Source organism: Heptranchias perlo, chromosome 42 (genome assembly GCF_035084215.1).
Source record: "Heptranchias perlo isolate sHepPer1 chromosome 42, sHepPer1.hap1, whole genome shotgun sequence".
NCBI lineage: Eukaryota > Metazoa > Chordata > Chondrichthyes > Hexanchiformes > Hexanchidae > Heptranchias > Heptranchias perlo.
In genome coordinates, this window is record NC_090366.1 from 11,352,772 (window position 1) to 11,366,408 (window position 13,637).

Consider the following 13,637-nt stretch of genomic DNA (forward strand, 5'->3'; position numbering starts at 1 on the left):
TATTGGAAGGAGAGCAGGGGGGAGTAAAAGTCTGTTGTTTTGTGATGCAACACTATTTATGTGGGCCAATATTTATCCCTCAACCAACATCACTGAAAAAAAATCTGGTCATTATCACATTGCTGTTTGTGGGATCTTGCTGTGCGCAAATTGGCTGCCGCGTTTCCTACATTACAACGGTGACTCCACTTCAAAAATGTACTCCATTGGCTGAGGCGCTTTGGGACGTCTTGAGGTGGTGAAAGGTGCGACAGAAATGCAAGTCCTTTCTTTCTTTACGTGGAACACGAGGCTGAGGGAGACCAAGGGAGGCCCTGGATGGACAATGGCAAGAGTGACTTGTCGCAGAAAGGGACACAGGTGACTGAAAACTGCCCGGCTAGTTCAGAACCGACAGCAAGTGGAGGGAATTCATTGGGCCCCTTCATCGCTTCTGAGCTGGCGGATGGGAATTTAGTCGTAGTATATCATGGATGAATGCCAGGAGATGTCCCCCCCCTGCTTCCAGTGCCTCTTGCTTGCAATCAGTGGTGGCTCCATATCCTGATAGCATCACGTCGCTTAAGAAACCATTGCTGTCTCTGCACGCTGCTGCTGCTGAATTTAATGACGACGTGAGGCGCCTGTGACATCTCTGTGCTAGAAACCTCTTGAAAATAACTCGCAGGAAAGACCCAACAGGCTGGGGCTCTTTTCTCTAGAAAAGAGAAGGCTGAGAGGTGACCTGATAGAGGTCTTTAAAATTATGAAAGGGTGGATTGTAGAGAAGATGTTTCCACTTGTGGGGGAGACCAGAACCAGGGGCCATAAATATAAGATAGTCACTAATAAATCCAATCGGGAATTCAGGAGAAACTTCTTTACCCAGAGAGTGGTGAGAATGTGGAACTCGCTCCCACAAGGAGTAGCTGAGGCGAATAACATCGATGCATTTAAGGGGAAGCTGGATAAACACATGAGGGAGAAAGGAATAGAAGGATATGCTGATAGGGTGAGATGAGGTAGGGTGGGCGGAGGCACGTGTGGAGCATAAGCACCGACACGGACCAGTTGGGCCGAATGGCCTGTTTCTGTGCTGTGAATTTGATGTAATCCCATATAATCTGTCAGATTGTCTTGCTGTTGCTCGGAAGGATTCTGTTGTGTATGAAAGTCGGGGCATCAGTGCTTTGAGACCTGCTTGCAGTGCAATGCTGATATTGCTTGGTCTGCAGCTCTGGCGCGACTCATTAACGGTGCCCGAGCTGGACCTCCTCCTCGGTCAGGTAGAAGTAGCTCCGTCACCAGCAGTGGACATCCTGCCTGGGGCAATGGGTCCTGGTGGCTCCCTTCCTTTGGCCTGGAACTGCCCACCATTGCTGCACCCCCTTCCCCAATTGTTTTTTTTACCATTCATTCTCGGGATGCGGGCGTCACTGGCAAGGCCGGCATTTATTGCCCGTCCCTCGTCCCCATCTCCTTCTGTTTGATACAACTGTGTGGTTTGCTAGGCCCACTTCAGTGGGCAGTTAAGAGTCAACCACGTTGGTGTGGGGACTGGAGTCACATATAAGCCCAGACTGGGTAAGGACGGCAGGTTTCCTTCCCTAAAGGACATTAGTGAACCAGTTGGGGTTTTTACGACAATCCGACAGCTTCACAGTCACTTTTACTGATTTTTTTTTTAAAAGTGAATTCAAATTCCCCAACTGCCATGGTGGGATTCGAACTCACGTTCTCTGGATTATTAGTTCATGCCCCTGGATCGATAGTCCAGTAAAATAATCAGCACACTACCGTACCCGTCAGGGAACAAGTGTCCCATTCCCCAAACACTGACGTCCCTCACATTGACAAACTCGTGAAGTGAGATTGAATCTTGTGGCTGCACCCTCAATGCTTTGAGCATTGAAATGGTCAGAGAATCAGAACTTTACTGCACAGGAGGCCATTCGGCCCATCGCGCCTGTGCTGAGTTTGATAGAGATAAAACTCTAGGTCCCATTCCCCTGCCCTTTCCCATTCCGCCCATCGCCCCTCTGCCCCCTCTCTGAAAGAGCTCTCCCCTCGGTCTCATTCCCCTGCCCTTTCCCCATTCTGCCCATCGCCCCTCTGCCCCCTCTCTGAAAGAGCTCTCCCCTCAGTCCCGTTCCCCTGCCCTTTCCCCATTTTGCCCATCGCCCCTCTCTCTGAAAGAGCTCTCCCCATAGTCCCATTCCCTTGCCCTTTCCCCATTCGGCCCATCGCCCCTCTGCCCCCCCCTCTCTGAAAGAGCTCTCCCCTTGGTCCCGTTCCCCTGCCCTTTCCCCATTTTGCCCATCGCCCCTCTCTCTGAAAGAGCTCTCCCCATAGTCCCATTCCACTGCCCTTTCCCCATTCGGCCCATCGCCCCTCTGCCCCCTCTCTGAAAGAGCTCTCCCCTTGGTCCCATTCACCTGCCCTTTTCTGAGACCCTGTTACATTTTTATTCTTTTTCGAGTATTTATCAATTGCCCTTTTAAAAGCTATTCTGGATTTTATTTGTGGCAGGACTTTACGTGAAAAGATTTCTCCTAACCTCTCTCTTTCTTCTTCTGGCGATTATTTTAAAATTATGCCCTCTATGAACCCAACGGAAATAGTTCTTTTCCCTTTTCACCTTGTGAAACTCCCTCACGCTCCACTTAATATTTTCCCTACTGTCCGATCGCCAGCTCTGATTCATGTAGTATTAGTATGGTGTGAGATTACAGTCCAGCCTGAAAGATAATCCATCAACTGCAGTTCCCTCAATTTACACACTATCTACTCCCCGGGGCAATTTGAGAAGCATAGATAAAACTTAGTGACTGTTGTTAGGAGTAGTAGGTAAGGAGAAAGCAGGGCGTATAATGATGAGAGAGAGCTTGGCACCAACACATCCAGCAAAGGTAGCGACAATCCAGGGACGAGCAGGTGCTCGAGTGTGTGAAAGGTCTAGAGAGAAAAGAGAGTACTGGCCACACAAGGCCAGGCTAGCCACTCCGCTGCATGAGACGTCTGGAGATCGATAAGCACCTTGAGCCACAACATGCATGCGCGAGGAGGAGGGGGGGAAGTTTTCTATGTGACCGCTGGCAAGAAAGACTTGCATTTATATAGCGCCTTTCACAACCTCAGGACGACCCATCGTGCTTTACAACCAACGAAGTAATTTTGAAGTGCAGTCGCTATTGTAATGTAGGAAACACTGCAGTCAATTTGCGCACAGCAAGATCCCACAAACAGCAATATGATAATGACCAGATCACCTGTATTTTAGTGATGTTGGTTGAGGGATAAATATTGGCCCCAGGTCACCGGGGAGAACTCAACCCCTGCTCTTTTTCAAATAGTGGCCGTGGGATCTTATACATCCACCTGAGAGGGCAGACGGGGTTTGACGTCTCATCCGAGAGACGGCACCTCCGACAGTCCCGCACTCCCTCAGTACTGGCACCGGGAGTGTCGGCCTGGATTGTGTGCTCTGGGGTGGGACTTGAATCCACAACCGTCCGATTTGGAGGCGAGAGTGTGAGGTTAAATGAAGTTAAATACGTCGGGTAAAATGATAGGCAGACTCGGTCCTTGTTTCTTGCCTTGCCTTTATTGCAATGTTACAGTGCGATAAGCAGGATAGTCGAGCTCTTCAGACAGTACCATGGCTGTAATCGAATCGTCCCCTATTCATTCAAATCGCCCGCTTATTTCTTGTAACTCCGTGATTGGTTATGAGTTTGTGCCATGCCTTATATGGTGCATCATCCTCTTTTCTGTTATTGCTGCCCTCTGCAGTCTCAGCCGCTCTCAGTCTCGGCCTGTGATAAATGAGTTTTCAAGCCGCTGATTTAATCAATTGCTGAGGTGATCGGGGCCATTGTCTTCTGCTAATTTAATCACGCACACACTATCATATCTCCTGATGTGGAGATGCCGGTGATGGACTGGGGTTGACAATTGTAAACAATTTTACAACACCAAGTTATAGTCCAGCAATTTTATTTTAAATTCACAAGCTTTCGGAGGCTTCCTCCTTCGTCAGGTAAATGTTCAGGAGCTCCTTGAAGCCTACGCATTTATACATATAGAACAATACATGGTGTTTACAGACTGCCCCTGCAACTGCCCGTTGCCAAGGCAATCACCGTGTTCAGACAGAGAGGTGTCACCTGCAGAACCCCCGAATACACATTCAACAAAAAAAACAAACAGGAAAAAAAACAGAGAGAGGCAGAGACATCCGGAAGGCAGAGAAAGCCAGCAAATGACCCATTATATTAAAAACAGATAACATTTGTTCGCTGGTGGGGTAACGTGTAGCGTGACATGAACCCAAGATCCCGGTTGAGGCCGTCCTCATGGGTGCGGAACTTGGCTATCAATTTCTGCTCGACGATTTTGCGTTGTTGTGTGTCTCGAAGGCCGCCTTGGAGTACGCTTACCCGAAGGTCGGTGGATGAATGTCCATGACTGCTGAAGTGTTCCCCGACTGGGAGGGAACCCTCCTGTTTGGCGATTGTTGCGCGGTGTCCGTTCATCCGTTGTCGCAGCCTAACCCTAACCCTAACCCTAACCCTAATGCAACCGCAACATCGTCATCAAACCAGCGGACAAAGGAGGAGCCATAGTCATACAGAACAGAACAGACTATTGCAAAGAAGCATACCGACAACTGGACAACCAGGAACACTACAGACGGTTACCCGCAGATCCGACCAAAGAACACACCCACCAGCTCAACAAACTGATCAAGACCTTCGATCCAGACCTTCAAAGCATCCTACGCACTCTCATCCCACGTAATCCCCGCGTGGGAGACTTCTACTGCCTCCCAAAGATACACAAAGCCAACACACCCGGACGTCCCATCGTATCAGGCAACGGAACCCTGTGTGAGAACCTCTCTGGATACATCGAGGGCATCCTGAAACCCATCGTACAGGGAACCCCCAGCTTCTGTCGCGACACTACAGACTTCCTACAAAAACTCAGTACCCACGGACCAGTTGAACCAGGAACACTTCTCACCACGATGGACGTCTCGGCACTATACACCAGTATCCCCCACGATGACGGCATCGCTGCGACAGCATCAATACTCAACACCAACAACAGCCAATCTCCGGAAGCCATCCTACAACTCATCCGCTTCATCCTGGATCACAATGTCTTCACCTTTGATAACCAGTTCTTTACCCAAACACACGGAACAGCCATGGGGACCAAATTCGCACCCCAATACGCCAACATTTTCATGCACAAGTTCGAGCAGGACTTCTTCACTGCACAAGACCTCCAACCAACACTATACACCAGATACATCGACGACATTTTCTTTCTATGGACCCACGGCAAGGAATCACTAAAGAGACTACACGATAACATCAACAAGTTCCATCCCACCATCAAGCTCACCATGGACTACTCCTCAGAATCAGTTTCTTTCTTGGACACACGAATCTCCATCAAAGACGGGCACCTCAGCACCTCACTCTACCGCAAGCCCACGGACAACCTCACGATGCTCCACTTTTCCAGCTTCCACCCTAACCACGTCAAAGAGGCCATCCCCTATGGACAGGCCCTGCGAATACACAGGGTCTGCTCAGACGAGGAGGAACGCGATGGACACCTACAGACGCTGAAAGACGCCCTAGTAAGAACGGGATATGACGCTCGACTCATTGATCGACAGTTCCGACGGGCCACAGCAAAAAATCGCATAGACCTCCTCAGGAGACCAACACGGGACGCAACCAACAGAGTACCCTTTGTCGTCCAGTACTTCCCCGGAGCGGAGAAACTACGCCATGTTCTCCGCAGCCTTCAACATGTCATCAATGAGGACAAACACCTCGCTATGGCCATCCCCACACCTCCACTACTCGCCTTTAAACAGCCACCCAACCTCAAACAGACCATCGTTCGCAGCAAATTACCTAGCTTTCAAGAGAACAGCGTCCACGACACCGCACAACCCTGCCACGGTAACCTCTGCAAGACATGCCAGATCATCGACACAGATACCACCATCACACGAGAGGATACCACCCACCAGGTGCATGGTTCATACTCCTGTGACTCGGCCAACGTTGTCTACCTCATACGTTGCAGGAAAGGATGCCCCAGAGCATGGTACATTGGCGAGACCATGCAGACGCTGCGACAACGGATGAACGGACACCGCGCAACAATCGCCAAACAGGAGGGTTCCCTCCCAGTCGGGGAACACTTCAGCAGTCATGGACATTCATCCACCGACCTTCGGGTAAGCGTACTCCAAGGTGGCCTTCGAGACACACGACAACGCAAAATCGTCGAGCAGAAATTGATAGCCAAGTTCCGCACCCATGAGGACGGCCTCAACCGGGATGTTGGGTTCATGTCACGCTACACGTTACCCCACCAGCGAACAAATGTTATCTGTTTTTAATATAATGGGTCATTTGCTGGCTTTCTCTGCCTTCCGGATGTCTCTGCCTCTCTCTGTTTTTTTTTTCCTGTTTGTTTTTTTGTTGAATGTGTATTCGGGGGTTCTGCAGGTGACACCTCTCTGTCTGAACACGGTGATTGCCTTGGCAACGGGCAGTTGCAGGGGCAGTCTGTAAACACCATGTATTGTTCTATATGTATAAATGCGTAGGCTTCAAGGAGCTCCTGAACATTTACCTGACGAAGGAGGAAGCCTCCGAAAGCTTGTGAATTTAAAATAAAATTGCTGGACTATAACTTGGTGTTGTAAAATTGTTTACAATTATCATATCTCCCAGCTGTCCTTTCCGCTCATCTTCAACATAACTCCTTCCTTCCCACATCTCCTCAGAGTGCTACCCACTGTCACCTGAGCGTGTTCTTGTGAGATTGGGGAAACTAAAGAAAGGTTTGATTTGCATTTACCCCGTGCTGACCCTGGGAGTCTCCTTTGATGTTGACGCAGGCTCACAGAAATGATGGGTAAGTGTCCCATTCCCCAGCACTGACACCCCACTCCTTTAAAATCCTCATTCTCCACTACCAAGATATCCTTTCTCCCCTCAACCTCCACACTGAGCATCTCCTCATCTTTGGTAATTTCAATCTTCATCTTTAACTCAACTTGACCGCTCTCCTCTGAATTCACTGCCCTCCCTTAACCTCTCCCTCCATATAAAGTCTCCTACCCATGTTCATGGCTACTCACTTGACCTTACCATCTCCCATATCTCAATCGTTCACAAGGCCATCTCCGACCACTTTCTTGTAGCTCACAGCACCCATATCCCCCGACCCCTTTTCAGCCTCATTTCCTTCTGTGTCCGCCTCTGGAATAAAACTCTCCCTCAAGTCACTGAAAACTGCATTTATCTAAACCCTTCATGATTTTGAACACTTCTATCAATTATCCTCTTAACCTTCTCTGCTCTGAGAACAACCCCAGCTTCTCCAGTCTATCCACGTAACTGAAGTCCTTTATCCCTGGAATCATTCCAGTAAATCTCTTCTGCATCCTCTCTAAGCCCTTCACATCTTTCCTACAGTGCGGTGTCAAGAACTGGACACAATACTCCAGTTGTGGCCAAACCAGTGTTTTACAAAGGTTCATCATAACTTCCTTGCTTTTGTACTCTATGCCTCTATTTATAAAGCCCAGGATCCCGTACTTTTTCAACCGCTATCTCAACCTGTCCTGCCACTTTCAAAGGTTTGAGCACATACACCCCCAGGTCTCTCTGTTCTTGCACCCCCTTTAGAATTGTACCATTTAGTTTATATTGCCTCTCCTCATTCTTCCTGCCAAAATATATCACTTCGCACTTCTCTGCGTTAAATTTCATCTGCCATGTGTCTGCCCATTCCACCAGCCTGTCTATATCCTCCTGAAGTCTATTACTATCCTCCTCACTGTTCACTACACTTCCAAGTTTTGTGTCATCTGCAAATTTTAAAATTATGCCCTGCACACCCAAGTCCAGGTCATTAATATATATAAAAAAACGTCAATCATCGCAGTCCCGCCCCCTCCCCGCAGGGGTCACGTGCCCCGGATACTCGTTATGCTAATGAGGCCCTCAAGCCCTGTGCTGTTGGGCAGTTGGGGGGAGGGGCGACCACCCAAACTGTACTGATTGACATCACAGACGACCAATAGAAACTGAACCGAATAATGACGTCAGGTGGAGGGTGGGATTTCAGAATTTCAGCCAATGGGGAGCGAGTGCGCTGACCGTGGGCGGGGCCAAGGGGTGAAGAGAGAGAAGGCGGTACGTTTTCTCGAGCGGCTTTCAGCAGCTCAGGACGTCTCAAAGAGCCTGACAGGCAATGGAGTAGTTTTAAAGGGTGGTCACTGTAATGGAGGAAATGGTCTCTGCTTCTTAGGGGGGAGCCCAGTTAGATTGAGTTAGGCTTTGTGGGGTTATCGACTCTCCCGGATTGCCTGGGAGGCACCCAGAATGGAGGCATGGGAAAGGGCGTTCGGGGGTGGGGGGAGAGGGGAAAGAATAGCTGTTGTTGGAGAGCGGGAGACGGGAATGGGGAGAGAGTGGGGATTGGGGGAAAGATGGAGACGGGAATGAAGAGAGAGTGGGGATCGTCAATTGTATGGTTTGTCTCAATTGGTGTTAATTGTATTCAGGTGGTGGGAACTCGCTTGTATCCTTTTTATAGGAGAGCTTAGCTGGGGTGTGGGGAGTGTGTAAGAGGAAACTCTGTGAATAAAGGCTTGGAAGCAACTAAAGACCAGGGTCCAGTTTTAACATGGCAGCGGTGAATGGTTGCCTAAAGGTGGAGGTTGGGAACTAGGATTTTTTTGGATATACGAAGCAAAACCTGAAAGCCTAGTGGCCAGTGTGGAAAATGGAAGAAAGCAAGTTTCAATCGTCGAGGTACGACTTTGCTCCGATGTTCTCGGAGTTTGAACCGTACGACCAGTGGAAGAATGAGATTGATATCCGGACATGGGTTACTACTCTACCAAAGGGAAAACATAGCCTTAGTGTTGTCGCTTCCTGAACAAAGTAAAATCAGAAGTAAGGTTTCTTTCTGAGGTAGATGCAGATCTTTTGGATAATGATGAAGGTTTTACCTTTCGACTACAATTTCTGGATCAAATCTACAAGAAACATGACCTATTAAGTGCTTATGCGGCCTGGTCAGCATTTGATAGATTTCGGAAAATGGACGGTCATTCAGTGGAAGGGTATATCATGGACTTTAACAAATTGCACAAAAGGTTGACAAAGTTCAAATTGGGAATCACTGGATCGGTACTTGTGTTTAAATTACTAGTTTGTGCTAAGGTGTCTCATATAGACAGACAACTGGTCCTAATTGGCATCCATTTCTCGGAAAAGGAGACTCAAATGTCTGCTGCCTTAAAGAAATTCCTGGGGAAACAGTGATTCCTTTCAGCCTTCATGGAACAAATGGGGTCTTCCGCTGTGACACAAAGAATGGAAGATTCGATGGTTACCAGGTTTCGAAATGTTCCAGATACTAAACGCAGGCACCAGACCAGGCATCAATATGACGGAAGGATTAAAGACAGCCAGATTGGTGATGAAAGCAGGTACAGCAAATCCAGTTATATCAACAGAAGACAAAATTGGAACAGTAATAACGGGCGAATGAATCCCAGGAATGCCCGAGGAAAAATCAGGAGATGCTTTAGATGTGACTCTAAGTATCATCATGAGGCGAATTGCCCAGAGCGAAGATGCAGGGTCTTTGAAATGATGCATGAAGAAAGTAGTTCTGAGGAAGAAGATGAAGATAATGATGAATCTGAACAGATTATACTGGTCACGAGGAGTTTTAATCCTGTGATGAATGTATTAGTTGCAGATTCCTTTAATTTTGTGGTGTTGATAGTACATGTACTTCAGCAGTGTGCGCGGTAGATTGGTTAAAATGTTATCTTGATTCACTAAGTAATGAGAATCGAAGCAGGGTTAAGGAATATAAAAGTTCTACACGTTTTAGGTTTGGAGATGACAACACCTCGAGGTCACTCAAGAGAGTGGTAATTCCATGCAAGACAGCTGGAGTAAGCCATTTTCTAAGCACGGATGTAGTCTCTAATGAGATACCGATGCTTTTGGGTAAACCTTCCATGAAAAAGGCAAAAATGAAACTTGACATGGAACATGATGAGGCAATCATTTATGGGAAATCAGCTGATCTGCAGTTTACCCAGTCAGGGCATTATTGCATCCCCTTAATAAAACCCGATATTTCTCATCAGCATGTTAGACAAGTATTAATGGCATCAGGCCATAAGGATAAGAGAGAAAAAACAAATTGTCTTAAAGTTACATAGACAATTTGCTCATCTAACTTGTCAACGTTTTAAAAATCCTGCTAAAAGATGCAGGTGTAGTTGAGGAGTATATGAGGCTAATAGAAGAGATTAGTGAGAACTGTGAAATCTGTAAGAAGTATAGACAGACGCCCCCACGTCCTACTGTAAGTGTTCCGTTAGCACGTGACTTTAACGAGGTAGTTGCCATGGATCTAAAGATATGGGACAAAGACAGAAATGTTTTCATCTGACATTTTATTGACCTGGCTACGAGATTTAGCATTTCTACACTAATATATTGTAAGGAGAAGAAGGTTATTCTAGGTAAAATTATGGAAAAATGGATAGGGACTGGACTTGGGACACCAGCAAGGTTTTTAACCAATAATGGAGGTGAATTCGCTAACGCGGAGTTCAGAGATATGTGTGAGAATATGAATATAATTGTCATGAGTACAGCAGCTGAGAGCCCCTTTCAGCAGTGGTCTTTGTGAAAGGGATCATGCTGTGATTGATAACATGGTGCATAAAATTTTGGCTGATCGACCAGAGTGTAAATTGTCAACTGCCCTAGCATGGGCAGTTCATGCAAAGAATTCTCTTCAGATGGTTGGAGGATATAGTCCTTACCAACTAGTCTATGGGCACAATCCCAAATTACCTTCTGTTCTTTGTGATAATCCTCCTGCTCTAGAAGGTACAACAAGTGGGGCCATTTTCTCTGAGCATTTAAATACTATGCATGCAGAGAGACAGGCTTTTATCAAGACTGAGTTATCAGAGAAAATTCGTAGAGCACTGAGGCATCGTATTAGACCATCTGAGACAGAGTTCAATTCAGGAGATTTGGAATAATATAAACAAGAGGGTCATAGGGAATGGAAAGGCCCTGGTAAGGTAATAGGTCATGATGGTAAGGCAGTAATTGTCCAACATGGCGATCAAACTGTTACGGTTCAATCCTCACGATTAATTGGAATTAATTATAAAATCTCAGACTCTGAGCAGCTGAAAGAAGTAAACAAGGCACCTTGTGCCTCAGATGTTCATGATTTTTTTGATGAGGTTCCTGAGGTACAGAGTGAGGTGGATCAAGGGCTGGACAGTGGTAATGTCAGTGATCAAGAGACACATGACAGAGCTATCGCATCCACAGAACAATTACCCAAAGTGGGTACACGGGTGATATATGTTCAAGGAGGGACTAATGAATGGAGGGATGGAACAATTTTGGGACGTGTAGGCAGAGCTACTGGTAGGTTTAAATATCAGTTGAATGTTCAGGATGAGGACCATGAAGCGAGGTCCATGGACTGGCAGAATGGGATAAAAGAGTGGAGAGTACGAAAGCGGAGTACAAGTAATGATAGGGAGTCCGGAAGTGAATCTCATGTCAGAAAACGATCACAAATTAGAGATGAAAGAGGGAGATCTCGCAGCAGTAGTGGTCCCTACGGATAGAGAAGTGGAAGTAGAGGACGTAGCTTGACTGGGTGAGACAATGAAACAAACTTGAGGATAAATCAGTAAGAAAGGCAAAACAAAGGGAGTTAGATAGTTGGAAAGAATTTGGAGCTTATTCTGAGGTAACAGATAAGGGTCAACCAGCTTTGTCGCATAGATGGGTTTGTAGTGAAAAAGTCCTTGCTGATGGAAATTATAAGGCTAAAGCGAGTTGGTAGCTTTGGGATTTGAAGAGAAACTGGGTGATACAGGTGTTCAAGTGGATTCTCTACTCAAAGGTGATCTTAAAAATCTTTTTGGTTCTTTTGGCAACATTTTCATGAGGGTGTAGGTCAATTGACGTAAAAGCCGCCTTTCTGCAGAGCGATACTTTTCAGAGAGAAGTGTTTCTGAAACCGCCTAAAGAGGCAGCAGATGCAGAAGAAAAACTATGGAAACTAAACAAATGCGCCTATGGCCTGAATTATGCTTCCCAGAGTACGGTATTTTTCGGTGAGATTTGTTTTGCTAAAAATAGGTTGTGTTCAACTAAAATCAGATCCCGCCATGTTTTATTGGTACCATAACGGAAAACTTTCAGGCATCTTCATGATGCATGTTGATGATTGATTTCTTATGGGGCGGTACTGCGGAATTTGAGAAATTCGTCATTTATAAGATTAGAGTAGCATTTAAAATTGGGAGTCAGGCCTGTGGGGCTTTTAAATATATTGGTTTAGATATTAAGCAGAGTGGGACTGGTATAGCTTTAAATCAACAGTCATATTTAGAGAGTGTTACTCCCATCCCGGTAAATCGTACTAAGTCATCGCAGAAAGGTGATGTTGGGGGAAAATTGGATAGGGCCTGTTTTTGGGCGGGAGTAGCACGATCTGCTATTACCCCGCGCCCAATGGCCCCTGCGCAGGCAGGACTAGGCTTTCGTCAGGCCTGAGGATTGCAATCTGCGTTGGAAATCAGCGTTGAGCGAGGATTCCATGCAATTCGCACTTTTCACCAGGAGGGGGAGCGCCAATCTCTTAAAGGCAGGCTGTCTCTTAGAAATCTCTTAAAGGGAGCTGCTACCTGTTATTGGCTGAATATAGCAGCTTACTATCTGCACGGAGTCTGAACGGAGATCAGACATCGCACATGTAAAGCACAGATGCAGGTTCCATCTCTATGTTTATACACTGATGAGTTATATTAAAACATTGAATAAAGGTTGCACACCACTAAATCCCATATCCTCCAATCTGCGTGCCAGGCCTCACCAATCTGCCGATCTGAGTTTGTACCAGGCCTGCGAGAGTCCGTGCACCAAGGTTCTCTGCTGATCCACCAAAGGCCTTGGTGCAAGAGGTGGACAGAAAGTGGGACATCCTATATCCGGAGGGTGGGAGGGGAGCAAGAGGCCCTCCAGACAAAAGGCAGTGGGAGGCAGTCGGGGATGAAGTCAATGCCAGGCGCACAGCATCATGAACATGGATGCAGTGCAGGAAGAAGTTCAATGCTTTGACTTGAGTGGTCAAGGTGAGTGAGGTCAACTGTCAAGGGGCATCTCCTACCGACTGCACCATTAGCCGCATCCACTGCTCCACACACTACACCCAACACCCACCTACCAACAAACTCTTTCCATCAGTACTCAACTCTTCCAATCAGATGCTTCCTCTCACCCTCGCACATTACCACTGTTGCAAGCCGCCCACCCACAACTCACAGGCCCCACACACTGGCAGCTATTCAACCATGACAGGCACATCACCCAGATACACATCCCACTTTCTTGCAGGAGAAGGTGGCGCATATCACGAGGCAGCAAGTTGCAGTGGCATTCAGCCCCTCAAGCCTGTTCCGCCATTCAATGAGATCATGGTGGTCCTGTGACCTAACTCCATATACCCGTCTTAGCCCCATATCCCTTAATACCCTTGGTTCA

At 47.1% G+C, this 13,637-nt stretch overlaps 1 long non-coding RNA gene across 1 annotated transcript in view; it reads right to left on the bottom strand.

The window, feature by feature from the left end:
• Positions 1-3,620: 3,620 nt before the first annotated feature.
• LOC137306196 (uncharacterized) overlaps positions 3,621-13,637 on the bottom strand; it is a 109,546-nt gene continuing 99,529 nt past the window's right edge. Inside the window, exon 4 of the long non-coding RNA XR_010958837.1 lies at positions 3,621-3,794. This is a non-coding gene — a long non-coding RNA (uncharacterized lncRNA). The remainder of the gene's footprint in view (positions 3,795-13,637) is intronic.